This window comes from Cynocephalus volans, chromosome 15 (genome assembly GCF_027409185.1).
Source record: "Cynocephalus volans isolate mCynVol1 chromosome 15, mCynVol1.pri, whole genome shotgun sequence".
Taxonomy (NCBI): domain Eukaryota; kingdom Metazoa; phylum Chordata; class Mammalia; order Dermoptera; family Cynocephalidae; genus Cynocephalus; species Cynocephalus volans.
In genome coordinates, this window is record NC_084474.1 from 17,745,685 (window position 1) to 17,766,656 (window position 20,972).

The following is a 20,972-nucleotide window of genomic DNA, read 5'->3' on the forward strand; positions in this document are numbered from 1 at the left end:
CACATACACACACAAACCGGGGGGCGGGGAGGAAGAAGATATAACAACCACAATTATTTGAAGTTGATACAACAAACAAACAGAAAGGACATTGTTGGGGGGGAGGGGGGGAGGGAGGGAGGTTTTGGTGATGGGGAGCATTAATCAGCTACAATGTATATTGACAAAATAAAATTAAAAAAAAATAAAATAAAATAAAAAAAAAAAAAAAAAAAAAAAAAAACAAAAATTAGAAATGAAAAAGGCGATATTACAACTGATTCATATGAAATACAAGGAATCATTCGAGACTACTATAAACAACTATACGCCAACAAATTTGAAAATCTGGAGGAAATGGATAAATTTCTGGACACACACAAGCTCCCCAAACTGAACCGTGAAGACGTAGAAAATTTGAACAGACCAATAACAATAAAGGAGATTGAAGCTGTTATCAGAAGGCTCCCAACAAAGAAAAGCCCAGGACCAGATGGATTCACAGCAGAATTTTACCAAACATTCAAAGAGGAATTGACACCGATTCTTTACAAACTATTCCAAAAGATTGAAACGGACGCAAATCTCCCAAACTCATTCTATGAAGCAAATATCATCCTGATACCAAAACCAGGTAAAGATATAACCAAAAAAGAAAACTACAGGCCGATATCCTTGATGAATATAGATGCAAAAATCCTCACTAAATTACTAGCAAACAGAATACAGCAACATATACGAAAAATTATTCATCACGATCAAGTGGGATTCATCCCAGGGATGCAAGGTTGGTTCAACATACGCAAATCAATAAATGTGATACACCATATTAATAAACTCAAACACAAGGACCATATGATCATCTCTATAGATGCTGAAAAAGCATTTGATAAAGTTCAGCACTCATTCATGACAAAGACCCTCTATAAGTTAGGTATAGAGGGAAAGTATCTCAACATAATTAAAGCCATATATGCCAAACCCACTGCCAATATCATCCTGAATGGGGAAAAGCTGAAAGCTTTTCCCTTAAGAACAGGAACTAGACAAGGATGCCCACTCTCACCACTCCTATTCAACATAGTGTTGGAAGTACTAGCCAGAGCAATCAGAGAAGAGAAGGAAATAAAGGGCATTCAGATTGGAAAAGATGAAGTCAAACTGTCCCTGTTTGCAGATGACATGATCCTATATATCGAACAGCCTAAAACCTCTACAAAAAAACTGTTGGAATTGATAAATGATTTCAGCACAGTAGCAGGATACAAAATCAACACACAAAAATCAGTAGCATTTCTTTTCTCCAATAGTGAACATGCAGAACGAGAAATCAAGAAAGCCTGCCCATTTACAATAGCCACCAAAAAAATAAAATACTTAGGAATTGAGTTAACCAAGGAGGTGAAAAATCTCTATAATGAGAACTACAAACCACTGCTGAGAGAAATTAGAGAGGATATAAGAAGATGGAAAGATATCCCATGCTCTTGGATTGGAAGAATCAACATAGTGAAAATGTCCATACTACCCAAAGTGATATACAAATTCAATGCAATCCCCATCAAAATTCCAAAGACATTTTTCTCAGAAATGGAAAAAACTATCCAGACATTTATATGGAACAATAAAAGACCACGCATAGCCAAAGCAATGCTGAGCAAAAAAAATAAAGCTGGAGGCATAACACTACCTGACTTTAAGCTATACTACAAAGCTATAATAACCAAAACAGTATGGTACTGGCATAAAAACAGACACACTGACCAATGGAATAGAATAGAGAATCCAGAAATCAACCCACACACTTACTATCAGCTGATCTTTGACAAAGGCACCAAGCCTATTCACTGGGGAAGGGACTGCCTCTTCAGCAAATGGTGCTGGGATAACTGGATATCCATATGCAGGAGAATGAAACTAGATCCATACCTCTCGCCGTATACTAAAATCAACTCAAAATGGATTAAGGATTTAAATATACACCCTGAGACAATAAAACTTCTTAAAAAAACATAGGGGAAACACTTCAGGAAATAGGACTGGGCACAGACTTCATGAATACGACCCCAAAAGCACGGGCAACCAAAGGAAAAATAAACAAATGGGATTATATCAAACTAAAAAGCTTCTGCACAGCAAAAGAAACAATTAAAAGAGTTAAAAGACAACCAACAGAGTGGGAGAAAATATTTGCAAAATATACATCTGACAAAGGATTAATATCCAGAATATATAAGGAACTCAAACAACTTTACAAGAAGAAAACAAGCAACCCAATTAAAAAATGGGCAAAAGAGCTAAGTAGGCATTTCTCTAAGGAAGATATCCAAATGGCCAACAGACATATGAAAAAATGCTCAACATCACTCAGCATCCGGGAAATGCAAATCAAAACCACATTGAGATACCATCTAACCCCAGTTAGGATGGCTAAAATCCAAAAGACTATGAACGATAAAGGCTGGCGAGGCTGCGAAGAAAAAGGAACTCTCATACATTGTTGGTGGGACTGCAAAATGGTGCAGCCTCTATGGAAAATGGTATGGAGGTTCCTTAAACAATTGCAAATAGATCTACCATACGACCCAGCCATCCCACTGTTGGGAATTTACCCAGAGGAATGGAAGTCATCAAGTCGAAGGTATACCTGTTCCCCAATGTTCATCGCAGCACTCTTTACAATAGCCAAGAGTTGGAACCAGCCCAAATGCCCATCATCGGATGAGTGGATACGGAAAATGTGGTACATCTACACAATGGAATACTACTCAGCTATAAAAACGAATGAAATACTGCCATTTGCAACAACATGGATGGACCTCGAGAGAATTATATTAAGTGAAACAAGTCAGGCACAGAAAGAGAAATACCACATGTTCTCACTTATTGGTGGGAGCTAAAAATTAATATATAAATTCACACACACACACACACACACACACACACACACACACACACAAACCGGGGGGGGGAGAAGATATAACAACTACAATTATTTGAAGTTGATACGACAAGCAAACAGAAAGGACATTGTTGGGGGGGAGGGGTGGAGGGAGGAGGGAGGGAGGTTTTGGTGATGGGGAGCAATAATCAGCCACAATGTATATCGACAAAATAAAATTTAAAAAAAATAAAAATAAAAAAGTCATTTAAGAGGTTGAGTATCCCAGGAAGGAATGTAGAATATGACAAAAAAAAAAAAAAAAAAAATCTAACTATGTTACTAATATATGAGAAAAAGTCACCAAAGATGGCAGGAAGATATGGAATCAGCACAAATGTCCATCAAGGGATGACTGGATGAGGAAAATGTGTTGCATATGCACAATGGAATAGTACTCAGCCATAAAAAAGAATGAAAATCTTTCATTCACAGCAGCATGGATGAGCTTGGAGGAAATTATGTTAAGGGAAATAAGCCAGACACAGAAAGAGAAATACTGCATTGTCATCACTTATATGTGGGAGCTAATAAGTAAATAAGAGACAAACAACAACAATCACAATAATACACTGAACTTTCAAAAGGAGAGAACAGAACTATGCTTGCTTGAGGTGGGAAAGGGGGTGGGGAAGAAGGGGTAGCAAGAAATGGTTGATGGACACAAAAACAACTAGTTAGGAAAAATAAGTTCTATTGATTTATGGTTGAGCTAGACAGCTGCAATTAACATTAACCTATTGCATATTATCAATTTGATAGAAGAGAGAAGATCGAACGTCCTCAACACAATGAAATGATTACATTTTGCAATGATGAATATGCTAATCATCCTAATCTGAGTATCACACATTGTACACAGGTATTGATATTCAACTCTGTTCCCTATAAATAAGTATAACCAATTTTGTTTCAGTAAACAACAACAACAACAGCAAAAGAACACTAAAACAAAACAAAAAAAAGGTGGTAGGGAAAAGAGGCGCTAATCTAAACAACTTTTCAAATGACTAAAGTCATATAGAGGCAAAAGGAGCTGTATGTAAACCTCACCGTAGCTGATTAAGTTTCTTTACCTTGGGGGTACAGGTCATCAGTTCTGCAACAACCATACATGCATAAGAAAACCGATCAATTAATTGATCGGATGGTGGCCAGTGGGAGCCAGAGATCACACTGTTGCAGTGGGAGTTTACAGAGAGCAAGGAAAAGAGGTGAGAATGCGGCAATGAGTTAGAGCTGGAGGCTTTGTTACGAAGTCATGTTTAGCTTAATGTAGATAAATGGTTCCGTGCTTATAGATATGGGTATATACGTGTGTTATTATACACATATGAGAAGTTCTAGAAACAAAATTTCTCAGTAGTAAGCAGCACACCAAGCACTGAACTTGGTTTCTAACACCATTCATCTGCAACAGAAACCAGGGCTCCTTGAAGAAATGGCTCATTCTAGGATGAAGGCAAAAAACCATGCAAGATGAGCTTGGAGCATTTTTGTAGTGCCAGGAAGTAAAATGAAGTGCTCAAAACACACATATGTGCACACACACCTGTGGGATATTTTGAAGGGACACGGGATACAATCAAAAGAGCTCCCAATGGACAAAATTGAAAAAACTTTGTGCAACAAAGTAAAACAGTATTGGATTATAACTCAGAACATAAAATAAACATCCATGAGTCTGTGCTGATATAAATAAATAAATGGGGAGAATGAACAATCTCCCGTATAGAAGAATTCCTAATAATGTATGTAAATACTTTGCTCTCAAGGAGGTAAAGCTTAACCCCTCATTCCTTAAGTGCAGGCTGTGCATAATGACTTCCTTCCAAAAAGTGCGGTATGAAAGTGGAGGGGGCAGAGGAGGAGGAAGACTTTACAGTAGGAAACGCACTACAGTACCTCAGCCAGGTGATCTAGGTCAACATCAGCAGCGATAAGTCATGTTGATAGTGTGTCCCCTTGATGTGATGTGATGAGAATGACCCTTCACCTCTGTGATCTTCTCCCCCCCAAATCTGATGATCCCAGTCAAAAAAGGTGAAAAATGTCAAACAAATCCCCATTAATAAACATTCTACAAAATACCTGACCAGGACTCCTCAGAATTGTTAAGGTCACCAAATACCAGGAAAGCCTGAGAAATTGTTGCAGCCAGGAGGATCCCAAAGAGACATGACAACTAAATATTTGGTGGTAAACTGGATGAGATCCTGGAACAGAGAAAGGACATTAGGTAAAAATTAAGAAAGTCTGAAAAAACTTTGGGCATTACTTAGTAAAAATTTATCAATGCATTTCATTGTAATAAATATACCATACTAAGATAAGATGTTACTAACAGTAGAAACCGGAAGTGGGATATTCTGTCCTAACTTCACAAGTTTTCTGTAAATCTAAAACTATTCTAGAATAAAAAGTTTAATAAAGAAAAAAGTAAAGGTCTCCAGCCTACACCTTATAGGTGGCCACTGTCACCTTTCCTTCCAGACATAATCTCACATGTTTTCGTGCAACTTTTCAAACACTATATTTAGGATACACTCAACAAGATATTATCTTCAAAACAGAATTACGCTTTTAAAAAATATATACTGGTGATATAGAAATTATAATATTTATGATCTTTGATCTTGGATTCTTAATCCCATTTCTCATTAAAGACATGACAAAAATAATTTTTAAAATTTACATTTGTGAATTACTTTTTCCCGTATAATCTTATTATATAACCCAGTGAAATGAGCATAACAGATTTTATATCATTCTTGAAGCTGCAAATGAGAAAACTGAGGCTGAGATCCAGCATCTTGTTCAAGGGAACGTGGCCAAAGCAGGACAGTGCTGGAACTGGGATTTGTTTTGTCTTCTCATCTGACACCTTAATTCCTATCCCACTTAGCTTTTTTTGTATCCTCTATTTATGTTATTTAAAACCACCATACTATAATAAGCAAATAAAATATTCAACTGTATGAAGATCAAAGATGCAGTATGTTGCTGAAGGAATTTCACCAATAGAAAAATAACTTTAAATAGAAGTATTCAAGTGCAGGAATGTCTGACTAGACCCAGCCACTGCAAACTGACAAAGCTATCTCTTTAGTCATGCATGCCTACAGCAATTTTTCCGTATCCACCGGACAGAAATCAAGGCAAAGTGTTTTTAAAGAAATCAAAATTGGGATCAGGAATACATAAAAGGGCCAAAGTCATCAAATATGGGAAGAATGTGAAACTTAACCCTCAGGTTCTGATTGACAGCTGCCTTCTCTACTTTCACCAGAACTGAGGGAAATACTAGGGAGTTGTATATTTTGTGGCTTTGTGTGTATATTGTGTTTTTCCGTCATTGTTTCTGTCAAAGTTATAGAGACAGAGACTGGTCTTCATTTCAGAATATCTTAAATTGCACCAAATGACTTCAGCTGTGAATGGACAGAGCAAAGACAAGCAATAATAAATAAACTATTATATTTCTGGTGGTAGAAGTGGTTCCAGCTGCTGGTCTAATTCTATCTATGTCGAAAACTGCTTTCAGCAAACTCATTCTAAATTGCTTGACTAGCTTGGATGATTGAAATCTCATTTCAGAGCTTACAAAATGTGGTTCCTAACAATTAGGTCAGAAGTGAAAGAAAGTAAATGGAAAGATAGATGATTTCTTCAAAGAACTTAACATTCGACTGAAAAGGAAAAGGATATTTATTAAAATTAAATTTAATATTAACTAAAACTACAAATTCTCAGGTATGAAATTTAATTAGAAATGCTTACTCAAGCAATTTATTTTCATTAAATATTTGTGGAATGTGTGTGTTATAAAATGGTTAATTCATTTATTTTTTTCTCTATTTACAGAAGAGCCTCCAATCTTGGGGACTGCAATATATCAACAACATTAATATAATCAATAATGTCCTTAGATTTATGAAATCAAGTTGATCCCTTCACATCAATCAGGCCAACTTTCATTAAATGTCGGAGTTTTACATCATGCCCTGGAAGACAATGGTTAGAATTTTGTCAAATCTGGAGAATCAGAGAATATAAGCAGGAAGTTAGAAGATTTTAGAGCTTCAAGGGACGTTAGAGATGGTATTATCCATCCACTTCGTTTGACAGATGAGGTCCAGCATGGCAAACCGAATTGCACCACTAGAATTCCTGTCCCCCATTGCTGTTACAGCACACTTCTCTCCATGAATGTCCCTCCACAGAGGCCTAGTTCCACCTGCTGAACATGACAATCAGAGTTTCTCAAGTTTGGTTTGTGGAACAACAGTATCAGAATCAACTGAGTTTTTGTTAAAATGCAAATCTCTGGGCCCAATTCCAAACCTCTTTAAATCAATGTTTATCTATTTTGTCTGATTATTACTCTCCAGGAGGCCATATCAAAAACACAAAATTCCAAAACTGGAGAGAACTACACAAGAGCACATGTATGCATGCACAAATGAATGCAGATTCTAAGATGGTGAAAACTGAATATGGTCTGTGGTCTAGTTAACAGTAATGTGCCAGTGTCAATTTCCTGGTGTGAACATTGTTCTACAGCTATATAAGATGTCATTATTGCAGGAAACCAGATGAAGAGTACACAAAACTCTCTGTATAAATGCCTAGCCCTCAGTGAGAGATTCTGAATCAACAAATCAAGTGTAAATACAGGAAGTGCGTGTTTGTGTGTGTGTGTGTGTGTGTGTGTGTCTGTCTGTCTGTCTGTCTGTTAACAAAAACCCAGTGATACTTTATACTACATTAGATCTTCGTTTCACTGCCCAGCATATATCAGCACTCCAATATTTCCTATGAGGATATTTAAAGTAAATTTCCCCCAATTTTGGAATGTAGGATCTTTGTTTAATATTCTACCTGAAATTTAAGTACTTATACATAAAAAAAGATTTGCAACAAAGATGTGTACTCTATAACTAAGACAGACTTGAGATTCATTACCTAGGTGAATGGATATATGGAGAAAATGTTGGGGAAATAGGCTATCATCTAGCTCAAGGAGGGAGAAAACCATCACAGAATCTCTTTAAGTAAAGTAATTTAAATGAAAACCACAAAAACAAAATATATTTCTTTACCACTGGAATGGTGAAAGGACATTTGTCAATATTCCAAATAGGGCACTTGAAAATCGTAATGAATCCAACACTATTTTATTAAAGTACGAAGATGTAATAGTGAACTAGTACATGTACAAAGATGTAATAGCGAACCAGTGCTTGATATTTTCTAGGTAAATTTTTTAATTAGGTGAGAAGACAATGAAGGAATAGTGAGAAATTTTTAACATAAATGACAGATTAAGGTCTAGGATGAACATGCATCCATGAAACTAGCCCAACACAAAATTAATTGAAAGATTAGAGAATTTGGCATTTCCATGTGAGATCATCTACTTCTGTTATATTTTTTCTTCATCCCAAGTCTAACCCTAGTTTTAATTGCTAATTCTGTTCACAGTGTACAAAACATTGTGAATATGAGGATGTTAGGTGGTAATCTAAAAAATGACAGAATACAGCCTCTAAATCCAGTCCTCCACTGTGGAAATTCAAGGGCAATCTACTTCAAATCAGCATTTTAAAATTCTGCAGCTATTGTTTCAAACTGCTGTTTCATTTGTTGAGTAAGAGATATAATTCCCCAAGACCATTGCTGCTTCCAAAAGCAGCAGTCACAGCAAGAGGGACAGCCCCTGCGACAGCCTCCCCCACCCCGAGCAGCTGCTGCAGCTGCTATACAAGGAACTAGAGCCACGAGCACATACAAAAAATCTAAAAATCCCCAGATCAGCCCCAAAACCTGTCAGATGCACCTGGGAATAGGAATTTGTTATTTTCATTTCTACTGAGTAAGAATTTGGACACTATTTTCATTGATATTCGGTCCAGAGCTACCAAGGATATGAAGTGCAAGTGGTACCTTCCATGGCAGTCTCTGACAAAGGCAGACCTCTCCAAACCTTTACTTTTCCATAAGTCATTATCTCATACAAAAGAGCTACCCCTTAGTAGTGCTCCTTTGAACTAGTATAACATGTAATTTATACTGCTCATGTGATATTAAGCAATATGTGATAGTTTTAATACACACACGAATTATGTCTGCTACGCTGTAAGCTCCTTTAGAGAAGATCTTTCATCTTTTCCTACCTCACAATGCCTAAAATGTGGCAGATGAATTAATATTGGTTAGTTGAATGCATTTCCACTCTTTGTTGGACTCTGGTACCAATTCTAGTATCAATATTAGAACTACTAGTGTCTACTAATAATAGCATGCATGGTATGATCTTATTTTTTCTGAAGAATTTGTTGGTAACTGAGTTTTTCCTCCAACATACAGTCAATAAGTAAAAATGAAAGAGTGAATACTGAGGTCCCAGAAACTACACTAATTTCCCAACATACAAAAATGAGATATCACTAAGATATACCACGCATTTTGTTGTTTTGTGTCTACGCCTTGAGCAATGAAGTTTCTTTTAGAGTAATAAGAGCATCTTTGCTCAGTGAGTTTATATTCTCTACTCAATCCCCAGATGATTTAATTTACCTAAATGAATAAAATCTAACAACATGAAACAGATCAAATAGAAAGTAGCCCATTAGTAGATGTTTTCTCTGTTTGGAGCATTTGATGTATGGAAAATACAGTTTAGGGATCTCCAAAGTGCAATGTGGCAAAGCTTAAAAAACCATCCTTTTTTTAAAAAAAAGTCCTCAGTATGATTAGACAAATCATTCTCTGTAGTTTCCCTAGTGTTGACTGAAATGAACATACATCGTTTAAATTGAAAGACCTTTAGAAAGTAGTGTTTTGAAGAATAAAGAAAAGAATTTGACCTGTCTGGAAGGATCTCATACTGAACTGTTGAAGATTTGAGGCTCTAATTTCCATGGGAAAAATCTGTATTGAAAAAAACTTTGTGAAAATAGTGAAAGGAATTAAAGTCTGCACTTGCTTTAAGAAGATAAGGAAATAAATGGTTGTGCTGTGCTACATTACTGTAGAAGGCAGTGTGGGAAACACATGGGATTAGATGGCATCAGGTGGTGAGTTTGAGTCTGACCCTTCTATTCACTAACCGGGCCACCTGAGACAGGTCACGTCACCTCCACCCAATCTCAATATCATCGGCTGCAAAGTGGGACAAGGGACTAGATGATCATAAAATCCTCTTTGAATTCTACCTAATATTTCATCATAAATATAAATTGTCAAGGAACAACATTACTTTCAGTTCTTGGTAGACTAAGGAGGAGAGATCAAGTTGAGTAATTTTCCATTATCTTGTATAAAGCTCAGAAAGGTTGAAGAAATCAGCCACCTTTGACGTTTTCCCCCAATAAACAATAAAGCCTTTATATCCTTGAGGCTTCTTTTCCCATGCAATACACTGTGGAATCCACAAAGGAACACAGTCAGTAATCTTCAAAGGGTTGAGATCTCACAATGGTTCTCTACTTGAGCAAACTCTGTCCAAGTTCCTCTGAGCCCTCTTCTTGACAAGGTCTCAACTGTGGCCTATAAACACTTCAACAAATACTAACATAGGTGATAACAGCTCAGGGCCACGTTTCTAGGATGACCATAGCCCCCTTTAAGTGCCTGCCTAAGAAAACTCAAGGCTGAATTTACTGTTTGTTCCAGCCAGGACCCGAAGTTAAGGACCCTGTCTCCCAATCTCTCTAGGAAGGTAGGAGTCTAACTTCAATAAGGGTCAGTGAGCAAACATGGATGGGCTTCATGTGGACCAATGCCCCATTCCCACTTTTTGCAATGTTTCACTTCCGTGGCTCTATGGATCCCCTGCTCACCCTCCTTCCTACTCCTTCATTCTCCCTTTCAAGCATCCAGTCACTTCTGTACCAATCAAAGTTGAGTTCAGTTTATGTTGTAATCTTTTCCTTATTTCAATCTGTTAAAATCTGTCCTTACCACTCCAACTAGTGTCTGACCTTGTTTATTCTTGACAGACCTTGAATGATGGCCTCACTTAGAGGCTGTCGCAACACTTGGTATAATTATGGAAACCACCCCTACTTCTTTGAGGGTAAACCATCTTTCACAAACATCATAGTACAGTCCCAACTGGCAGTCAGAAAAGCGCACAGAACTTGAAGACACACTTCCTTTCCATTAACTCCCTTTATTAATTATTTTAAGCTCATTAGTGCTTAGTAGTGCAATAGCCAATGTTTCTCTAAGCCTCGGAGACACATAAAAATGGATTGCTTCTGATGCTGCTTTTCCATGTGGCCAAATGGAATTTGTAGGAAAAGGTTCATCAGATTGCCACTAAAGGGAGCTCTGGCTATGCTGCTGTAAACAGCATTGGCTCAGAGAAATGCCTTTCAGAAGGAAAGCTGATGAACCCAAGTGGAATATTTATCAGAATAAAGACATAAAACCAATAACATTTTTGGTAACTTGCCGTGAGCCAGGTACTGTCTTACAAAGTTTACATATATCTTCTCATTAATCTTTAAACATCACTAAAGAAGAAACTAACACTAATCCTAGTCTGCAGGATTAAAAAATAAAACCCTGAAATTTGGAAAGCTTAAATAACTTGCAAATGTCCCCACAATGATAACTAGCAATGAGGAACAGGGATTTGAGCCTGGGGCTGTCTGACTCCAAAGCACTTCTTTGTGACCAACTCATCTCACTACCATGACACAGCATAAAATGTTTATTTCCTTATCTTCTTAAAGTAATTGGAGTCTTTGATTCCTTCCACTATTTCCACAAAGTTTTCCTCAATACAGATTTTCCCTGCCGGAAATAAGAGCCTCAAATCCCTAACGGTTCAGTCTGGTAACCTTTTCTTCTTTAAAAAGCTACTGAGTAGGGACAGTTATGGAGGAAGGCGTAGGGACAGGGATAGAAACACAAGGGGGATGGTTGGGATGGTGGGGGAAGGGACAGCAAGGAGGAAGGCTGCCATGCTGGGCTGTGGAAAGAGGGCTGGTGACTGGGCCACATGCCCAGCACAGACATTAGCTACACAATGTGGCCATTACCACTGGAGCCTTGTGAGTTGAAGCCTTGGCATCAGTGTCTGGTGACCAGAGGGCATGGTAGGTATTGTTGCAGGGAACTATGGGTCATTAAGCTGCATGGGAATGTTCTTAGCAGCACCCAAGAAGGAGTCCACATGGGATCTGAAAGAAGATGGGGTTAAGGAGAAACCTATAAAGAGGAGAGATCACAGGTGGGTGACCTACCTCATGAGGGTAAGGCCTTGGAATGTTGGTTTTATAGTCATTTTTCGCTAGACCAGGGTAGTCTTGAGGAAATGCAGAGAATTCGCAGTCCGAGGGTTGTATTTTGGGGGTTCCTAAAAAACAATCACTTTTAGAGCTGGGGCCCATTGTAATTAGCCTTTCTTTCTTTTATCACCTGGTCATCCCCTAAATTAGTTCAAGTCTGTCAGTCTTAGATGTAAATCCAGATGATGAAATTCGGTCATGATGCAGCAGTTTGAGTATAGGTATAAATTCTGTGATTGAAATGTAAGAATGCAATCTGCTTTAAGTTGCACATTTCAAAAAGTTTAACCGCTCATTGGTAGCAGGATGTCCTGGGCCTAAAGACCTGATCACTCTCCATCAGAGCTCTCCCCAGCAGTTGGCCCCATAAGAAGGCTGCATTGACAGTCTCTCCAGGGCAGCTCAAGATATCCACGCACACCCCTGGTCCATGCTGTTCTCACACCTGTCGAGACCCAGGGGAAGAAGTGCTCTCTACTCTCCTCTACGAGAATGAGGAAGGATCCATTTTCTTTGAGGGCCTTTTGGTTGCCTCAACTGCAGTATCTCCTGGGGCCTATACCTGGGGTAGTGGGCAACTGCAGCCCCCACTCTCCTGTTGTGCTAGGGATCCCCCTATTTTCCTTTCTGATCTAAGGAAGACAAAAGCTGAAATTAGGCTTAAATTTTATTCTACTCACACCATGCGTGTTTGTGATCTTGGTGGAAAAGCTCACAGATATGCACAGAAAGGATTCTGCGCCTAGTTCCATTTCTAGAATTAGAAACTTAGTGGTTAATCTGCATAGCACAAGAGATAATGCATACAAAATACCTTGCAGAGTTAACCTGAAGTTATTACATATTTTTATTTTGTATGTTCGATATTACGTGATATATTGTTAATTACTACAGTACAATAAGATGTGTGCATGAATGTGTACACTGTATTAATCAAACATTACATCACTTTGCTAAGGGAACTATAAGTCCATGTGGGAATTGAAAAACAATAGGAGTTAGGGGACAGTCTTATGAAACTATAATGGAAGTGAGGGTAAAATGGAAAAGATAAGGCGCAAGCCACTTCTGGCACATTCTCTTTAACAGATATTCTGGAAGGCATGGGATAGAACATTACTATAAGAATGCGATCTATCCTCAGCTAGCGAGCTGTGAATCTGGTGGAAGCATGTGCTGTTAGGGTTGCTGCAACTGAACGTTAAATACCACGATAAGGACATAAAGCTACTTCAGTTTCAGTTTTTGCACTATGATCAATACATTAACCTCTGCAGTGCCCCCATATCTTGCTTATTTGGCAACAGTTTTACCAACAATTCCATTCACATCAATTCAAGAACTGCCAGACCTTTCTTACACCTTCTGAAACACAATATAGCCTAAGGATGTGTCAAGACGGTCTTCCTTACTGGGGACAAATATACTAGCTTCTTCAATAGATCCTATTTATTTTGATTGTTGCGTTGAGCTACAGTGGCCCAAAAAAGGGTTAAAGTGATTTTTTTTCTGCTGAGCCAATGTTTCTTCATATGTTCAGCAGTGCAACAAAAGTTAATTCATTCTGAAGCACATGGCTTTCCAGCAACATTGTCAATATTATAATGTTCCTTTGCAGCTCTGGCCTAGCCAGTTTATTAGATGAAGGGAAAATACAGATGGGCTGACAAGCAGGGCTGTATTTTGTTGTACTGGAAAAAAACTATCAAAGAGCTCTCCTGAATCATTTTCTTTATTCCAATGTATAGGCTTCGGCTAAAGTTCAGAAGCTTTATTATTTTTCTTTCCTTTCCTTTTTTTTTTTGTTCAACACTTTTTTACTAGCTGAGCTGTTTATGGATCTTTAAAATAGGATAAAGCATTTTTCCCCTTTAAGACAGGCAAAAAAGAAAGAATACCAATTATTTTTGTCTTGACTGCAGTGAAATGATTTCTTTAGAAAATGCCCTCCCACCAATATAGTTACATGCAAGGCAGAGAAAATGTCCATTGTTTCCCACAATGGGAAATGAAACAACCTGATAGTTCCTGAACAATTGATGGAAAAATACCAAAAAGGCATATTTTGTAATCTGTGATGTCTGCATCAAAGCCACCTCAGCCAGTATCTTCATAGGTAAAGGACGGCTTGCCACATGCTGAGTTGTTAGGGACCTTGTGGTGTCAGAGCTGCCGCCCTTGTTGCCTCCAGCTGGGCAGTGGAAGATAACCTCCAGCACCTTGTGCAGAGCCAGGAAGTCAAAATCAGCTCACCCAGATAAACTTTCAAAAACTTCCAGCTGATCAGGATAACTATTCGTCATTGGCAATACCTTCCACGATGCGGGCCCCTGACCTTTACTCAATGCAGCACTAAATGTAACCGTGACTCCAACTTTAAACACTTTATCTGCTCATTTTATTTTGTATTGCATTTTGTGCTCTGGCTAAACCCTTTCCTAGCTGGGATCCCAGTGGCATAGCAAGTTGATGTTCTTTCTGTCTTAATATTAGGTCAGATATCAGAGTCTTTTAAATAGGAAATTCCCCCTTTTCTTTCATCTCCTTTAAGGGCCAACCAGAACGGAAGTCATCCACTTAGATATCCCCTTGTGCCTCTATGAAAATGTTTAAACAGCTTCATGATTGCTATAAAAAAGAGATGATAAGGTACGTGGTTTCTAAGATGTAGCTGCCTATATTGATTAGAATTAAATAATTACATACTTTTCAACAAACTAATCAGTGTTGATATGTCTCTATTACTGGTTGGGCCTTTCCACATATGTAGAACAGTAGAAAGCCAGGGCCTTCAGCAGCTGCTCTGTGTTAGGTGCCCTGGAGGATACAATGTGCTTTATATGTGTTCCTTGCCTTCAGTATGTTTAGATTATCCTAGAATAGAAAAGCATATAAAATCATAACAGCTCCCATTAATTGAAATTAACTGTGTGCTAAGCTTACTGCTAAGTAATTTCTGACGTTACTAAGTTTCACATTTTTACAGATGAGAAAATGGCTTTGTAACTAACAACTGAGTTTGAATCATGGTTTCAGGATTCAAAGTGGGATCTAGGTCTGAAAAACTTCTGCTGAATAAGTGAATGAATGATATAATTAAATGTGTACCATAACACAAATTCAAAGGAAAATTTTTGATCCATTATCAATATGATACATGTTAAGAATTATTTTTCCAAAACCATCTTCTAGTAATGGCAATTCATGTGTGCTATGATGTCTGGAACTTTCCCCGAGGCCCTAGTTTTTATTTACAGTAAGAACAAGAGAGTTCGTGTGTTAAATACGTTGTTCTGGGCTATGACACTGTTGCTCTCAGAGTGACGTTAAACACATCCATAGATTGAATCTGGATTTTGTCCTCACTCACTTATAGTAATTCAAATGAACTTAGAGATGGCGGTATAGATGACATGTTTTGTTTGTCATTGCTGTCATTGTTAGTAATTATTATGCTTTCGTAGTATCAAAAGTAAAAGCCACCCAGCAATAATAGTATCCTGGGATGATTCAAAAAACGGGGCTGCTTCATGAAAAATGAAATGCAAAGTGGCCCAAGATAAGTAAAATGTATATAGTTTTCACTTTTTTAAGGCAAATTATAAGACAGGTACATTTTTGTGTGCTTGTTTGTGTTTCTTAAAGTGCTCTGTTCTTGACCTAAATGAAGTACCTGGAAGAGACATGACATGATGTAAAGTACGCAGGTTTTGGAGTAGGAAGGGCCCAGGTTAAAAATCCCAGCTCTACCATTTACTGTTTTCGTGACCTTGGAGAAGATACTGAATTTCTTTGGGCTTTTTTCCCTAAGAAGTAAATGGATCTAAAAATCATTACCTTAAGATATTTTAAATATTAAATGACATAGTAAATGTAGATTGCTTCCTAAGTAGTAAGGAAGGCTCCTTCCTTCCTATTGCATAAAAGCTCAACACTGCCTCTTTAACTCAAGACAGAGAATATTAGGTCTTTGTACAGTGAAAGACAGTTTTAAGTTCTTGATAAAGGCTGAAATAGATGAAAGAAAATATAAAAAATAAAGCAAATGTAAAGGAAAGTGCATGAAAATATAAGAAGTGGAAATGAAAAAGAGTAGAAGAAAAGGAAATTACTTTTAAGCCCTAATGAAGCCTGACTTGATTCTGGGATATTTACAATAATGATGACTAAACCTTTTAAGATATGCCACTGTGGAGCCAAGATTAACATACAGCAACATTTGATTTAGAAAGTAGGGAAATGCTACAATCTGGATAGGTATACACCAAGTTATCACAAGAACATTTATTTTAACATATGAAAGTGGAATAAATCTATTTTAATAAAGGCTTCAATTGTCCTTTCCTAGATTAAAACATATGTAATTTAAAGAACTTCAATGTACGTCACTTTAAAACAACTTTAAAATGTCTGGAAGGCGACTCCCTAAGGTATCACACATTTTCTGAGCACCCACAAGGGAAGCGTGATTCAAATTAGTCCTCAAGATATTCAAATAAGGAGCTATGGCTAAAAGTATCACAGTTTCAGGAGGAGAGATACGTATTTTTAAAGTTACTTATATCTTAGAAATAACCCTGAAAAAATAGATTAAAAAGTAAAATTAGAATGAATAGGTTTAGATTAACCAGGGAACTCCTCTGATCCTGAGGGCAAGTCAGAATCAATGGGAAGATAAATATTTCCTGTTCAAATATGGTGGTTGCTGCAATCAACCTGCCTGAAAGTGGTGCTCAAGAAAATGGTATCACTGTTCAGCATGACACCATTTGAGACTGGGGTGTGCTGCTGCTTGATTTGAATTAATTTCTAACTCGCCCCACAACCATTGCCCTCCCCACCACTTTGCCATAATCCCATAATCAGAATATTCCGTGACAGCACCTTCAATTTGCAAATGCTTTTCCTAAAGCATTGACATCTAGGAAACAGTTGTCACTCCCTTCATTTAACCAGTGGAGGAGTTGTTATAGCGGAGTGATCCTTCTGACTTAGGCATCAGAACACTTAGTTCTAGCGTCGCTGCTCACCTTTAGAGGTAAGTCACTTAACCTCACTGGCCCTCGTCTCAGAGTCAAGGGGTTGACTAACTCATTGCCAGGGTCCTTTCCTGCTCAATCATCCTATGATTCTATAATTTACTTGCTAAGTGGTTTGCCTAATCACACAATTACCCAGCAGTCCTCCTGAGCTGAGAGTGGATGATCACTTGTCGGGGGCTTTGCAGAGGGTATTCGTGAATTAGGAGGAGGTCAGATTATAACCTCCAGGTCCTTTCTAACTCTGCTTCTGTTCTCGCGCCTGGGTCGGCAGACTCCTGGCCCAATGCACTATCTATCAGAAGGACATTACCTTCTCCTGGATGCAGACAATTTCTAGTTCATTAACAGAGAGATTGCAAGCATTCAAAACAGGCTGTGTAAGTGAGTGATAAATATAAACCATTACCAACTTGTCCTCACATGAAAATAATTGCATACAGAATTCTTTTCAGCTCATTATAAAATAATTCTTGCCATGAGAAATAAAGAAGAGAAAAAAGAGGCATCATTTTGGTGCCCCCAAGTGGGGAACTATGATGGCTGCAGTTAAATTACACCTTTCTAAGGCATTTAAGGGCGTCCTGCAGCCACTTTAAGAGGGCTGTTGACCCTCTTGTACTGTTCATGCTTACCTTTGTTCTACAAGGTCTTCTGGAGATTTTAGGTCTCATCCTAGAGGGTCTACAGTGATGTAGAAAGAGAGAGACCATTCTGAAAATCTCCAGGACTTTGTGTTTGCTTTAAGGATTCCAATTAACATGGTTATCTTCCAGACAGTCCAAGCCGATCTGTGGGGCAGGCCCTTAGATATTGATCTGAGTATATAAGTATTAAGGATCCTGGAGCTATTTAGTTCTCTTTGCCCTTGGAATAACACAATACTTACCTCTTGGAATAGTTAAGTCCCATTTCATACCCTGGTTTCCACAGCTTGCATGCCACAGGTGGAGATCCTAGACTAGAGCTACCTGATAAAACTGTGGCTTCAATTTTGCTAGCATTTGAGAATGTTGGTTGTGTATGCAGAACCTCTGGTGTCATTTTGTCTCATTAGCCAATGACCAAAAACAGCACTCTGTGATAGTTCCTCTGAGTAATAGGAGCATCATTACTTAAGGCTGAGTCATTTCTTTCCATCCATTTTTCCAATGATACTCTTAGTATTCTGACCTTAATTTGAACCAAGCGTCTAGCAATCACTATGTGTATAACTTACCTTGGACAAGTTTTTTAACTTCAGAAGACACTGATCTGATTTAAAGGGTTCTGGGAAGGCCTTATGGAAATGAAGAGATTTAAATCAAAAGGAGATAAAGGAGGTAAGGAGATAAAAGGAATTTCTATGTTGGAGTAACATATAAGCAACCATAGCATAAAAAGTTGGGAGATTTGTTTGAACAGTGAGTTTTGCTGAAGCAAAATATTGGAAACTATAAATAACTGGAGATGTTAAATGAAAGAAAAATATGAGCCACAAACTATGAACCAAGAAGTCCGGCTTTGATTTCTTAGGCTAATAACTCTAGTGCTTATCCTGGAGGTCAGGAGTGAACACAGCACACGTTGCGAGTCTGTCTGCATTGCCTCTTCCCGACCTATGACAGCTGTCACTAAACAATTATCATACTCTCTACTACTAAGACTTAGTGGGACCTCAAATTCCTTCTTAATAATTTATTCTAGACAGCAAAGACTACTCTGTAGGGTTGGTTAACAGTTGAAACCCCCTTGCCACTCTTGCCTCATTATTTAGCACACAATGGGCACTCAGTGAATGTGTTGATTGAATTAAATAAGAACACCCCATCATCTCACCCCTAGATTAATGCAACAGACTAAGGTCATGGCAGAGAAGATGGAGAAAAAAGGTGACTCAACATATTTTCCGAAGAGGATTGGCAGGACCTGCTGAAGGACTGAAGGTGGTGAGTGAGGGATAGATTTCTGGCCTAACACCATGGGAGATTATGTCATTCCCTGGGAGAAGGTGACGGGCCAGGGAAGACTTGGGGAACACTGAGGACATGAAAAGTTTGAGATAGACAAATAAAGATAATCGAGCACGCAGTTTACTCTGGAAGGGGTAGCTCAGAGTTAGCAGGTTGGGTCTCCATCCAGACTGTCTGAGATAGAATTGGGTTTCACCACTCTGTGTCCTCATTATAAAATGGAGAGAGTCCCAGTACCTATCTCAATGAGTTGTGGTGAGGACTTGAGCTGCTGTGTGTAACAGGCTTTCAATCAATTAGCTGTCCTTATGATTATTATCTGCTGATTAAGGAGCAGAGAAAGAAGCCACAGAGGAGAATGAACTTCCTTGAAACTGCTGAGGGGTAAGTGAAGTCAGCATTAACAGGCTGGCCATGGCTGTGATTGTTCTCCTGGATATGTAGACTTTGCAAGCGTAGTCCTGGTGATTGCAGAGTGGATGATTTTATCCTGCCTGGATTTTGTGAAATGTAAATACTGAATTTTTCAAGTACAGAGGAAAATCACTATTTATTTGTCACATACTCATTGATCATCTGCTGTGTGCCAGCCACTTGATCAGACCCTGGGAACAGGGAGATTCTGGAGAAAGGTCCCTACCTTAGGGGAGCCCACTGAGGCAGGCAAGGCAGAGATGAGTCCTTGGAGACTTCTTATAGCTAGATACAAATTAATATCAAGGCTGTGATAGGACCACCTAATTTGGCTTTGTATCAAGTAAAGAAGTACGAGAATAGAAAGAGTAAAGATGACAAAGGCTAAGTAAATGTAGAGGCCCTCAAAAGTTTACTGCAAAAGTAGAGCAGTTCTTTTAACAAAGAACTAATAAAAGCAAAACTCCAACATTAAAAAAAAGAAATTTTCTATTTCCTATGGTTACAAATTCTTATTTAAGATTTTACTCTTACTATATATCCACCTGTAATGGTTTTATTCTAGCTATTATATCCAATCCCAATACCCCAAGGTGTTTTTCACACTATAAAGCATCCTCCTACATTATTAGAGTAAATTAGTTAGCAAAAGAATGAGATATTAATCCTGTAAAGGTCACATCATCTTGATTATGAGAGGCCAATAAAGTGGAATTCTTGCTTTTAGTAGTTGAATGTCATAAGAGGGAAAATAGACAGCTTTACATTTCCCTCTGTAATGGAGAGATATTTTGTCCTCGAAATTATATTCCTGGTGCCCCTGGTGTTTTTTTTCTGAGACAACTGAAATGGCATGGTCGTCAGAGAAGTTGCATTAGGGACAAAATCCTATGACCAGCCCTGAGGAAAACATTGCTGCCTCGCCCTCAACAAATGCATTTACATGAATTTTCTCCAGGATTTTGATAACAGGAGCTTCCTTTCTTCTTTTAGTTTGCAGACAAGGCAACCAGGGAGAGAGAAGTAAACAATTCATTTGTCTAATACCACAAACTAATGGGAGTCTGAGACGGGAGTTATGGTCAGTGGATTCGCAAACCATTGCTAAAGCATGGGTCTTCCTGTTTCCAGTTCATCTACTCAAAGACCCTTTTGCTGTGCACTTGGACTTTTGAATCTATAATAAAAACTGAAGACAGTTGTATTTTCTGCTCTGCCTTAGAAGCAGTTTATGAGCATCCTCATTAAAATCACTATGTTTAGCTAGAGCCTCTATGTGCTAGGCTCAGGTCTAAGTGCTCGGGTACAATATTTCATGAAACTCTCACAACAACCCTCTGAGGTA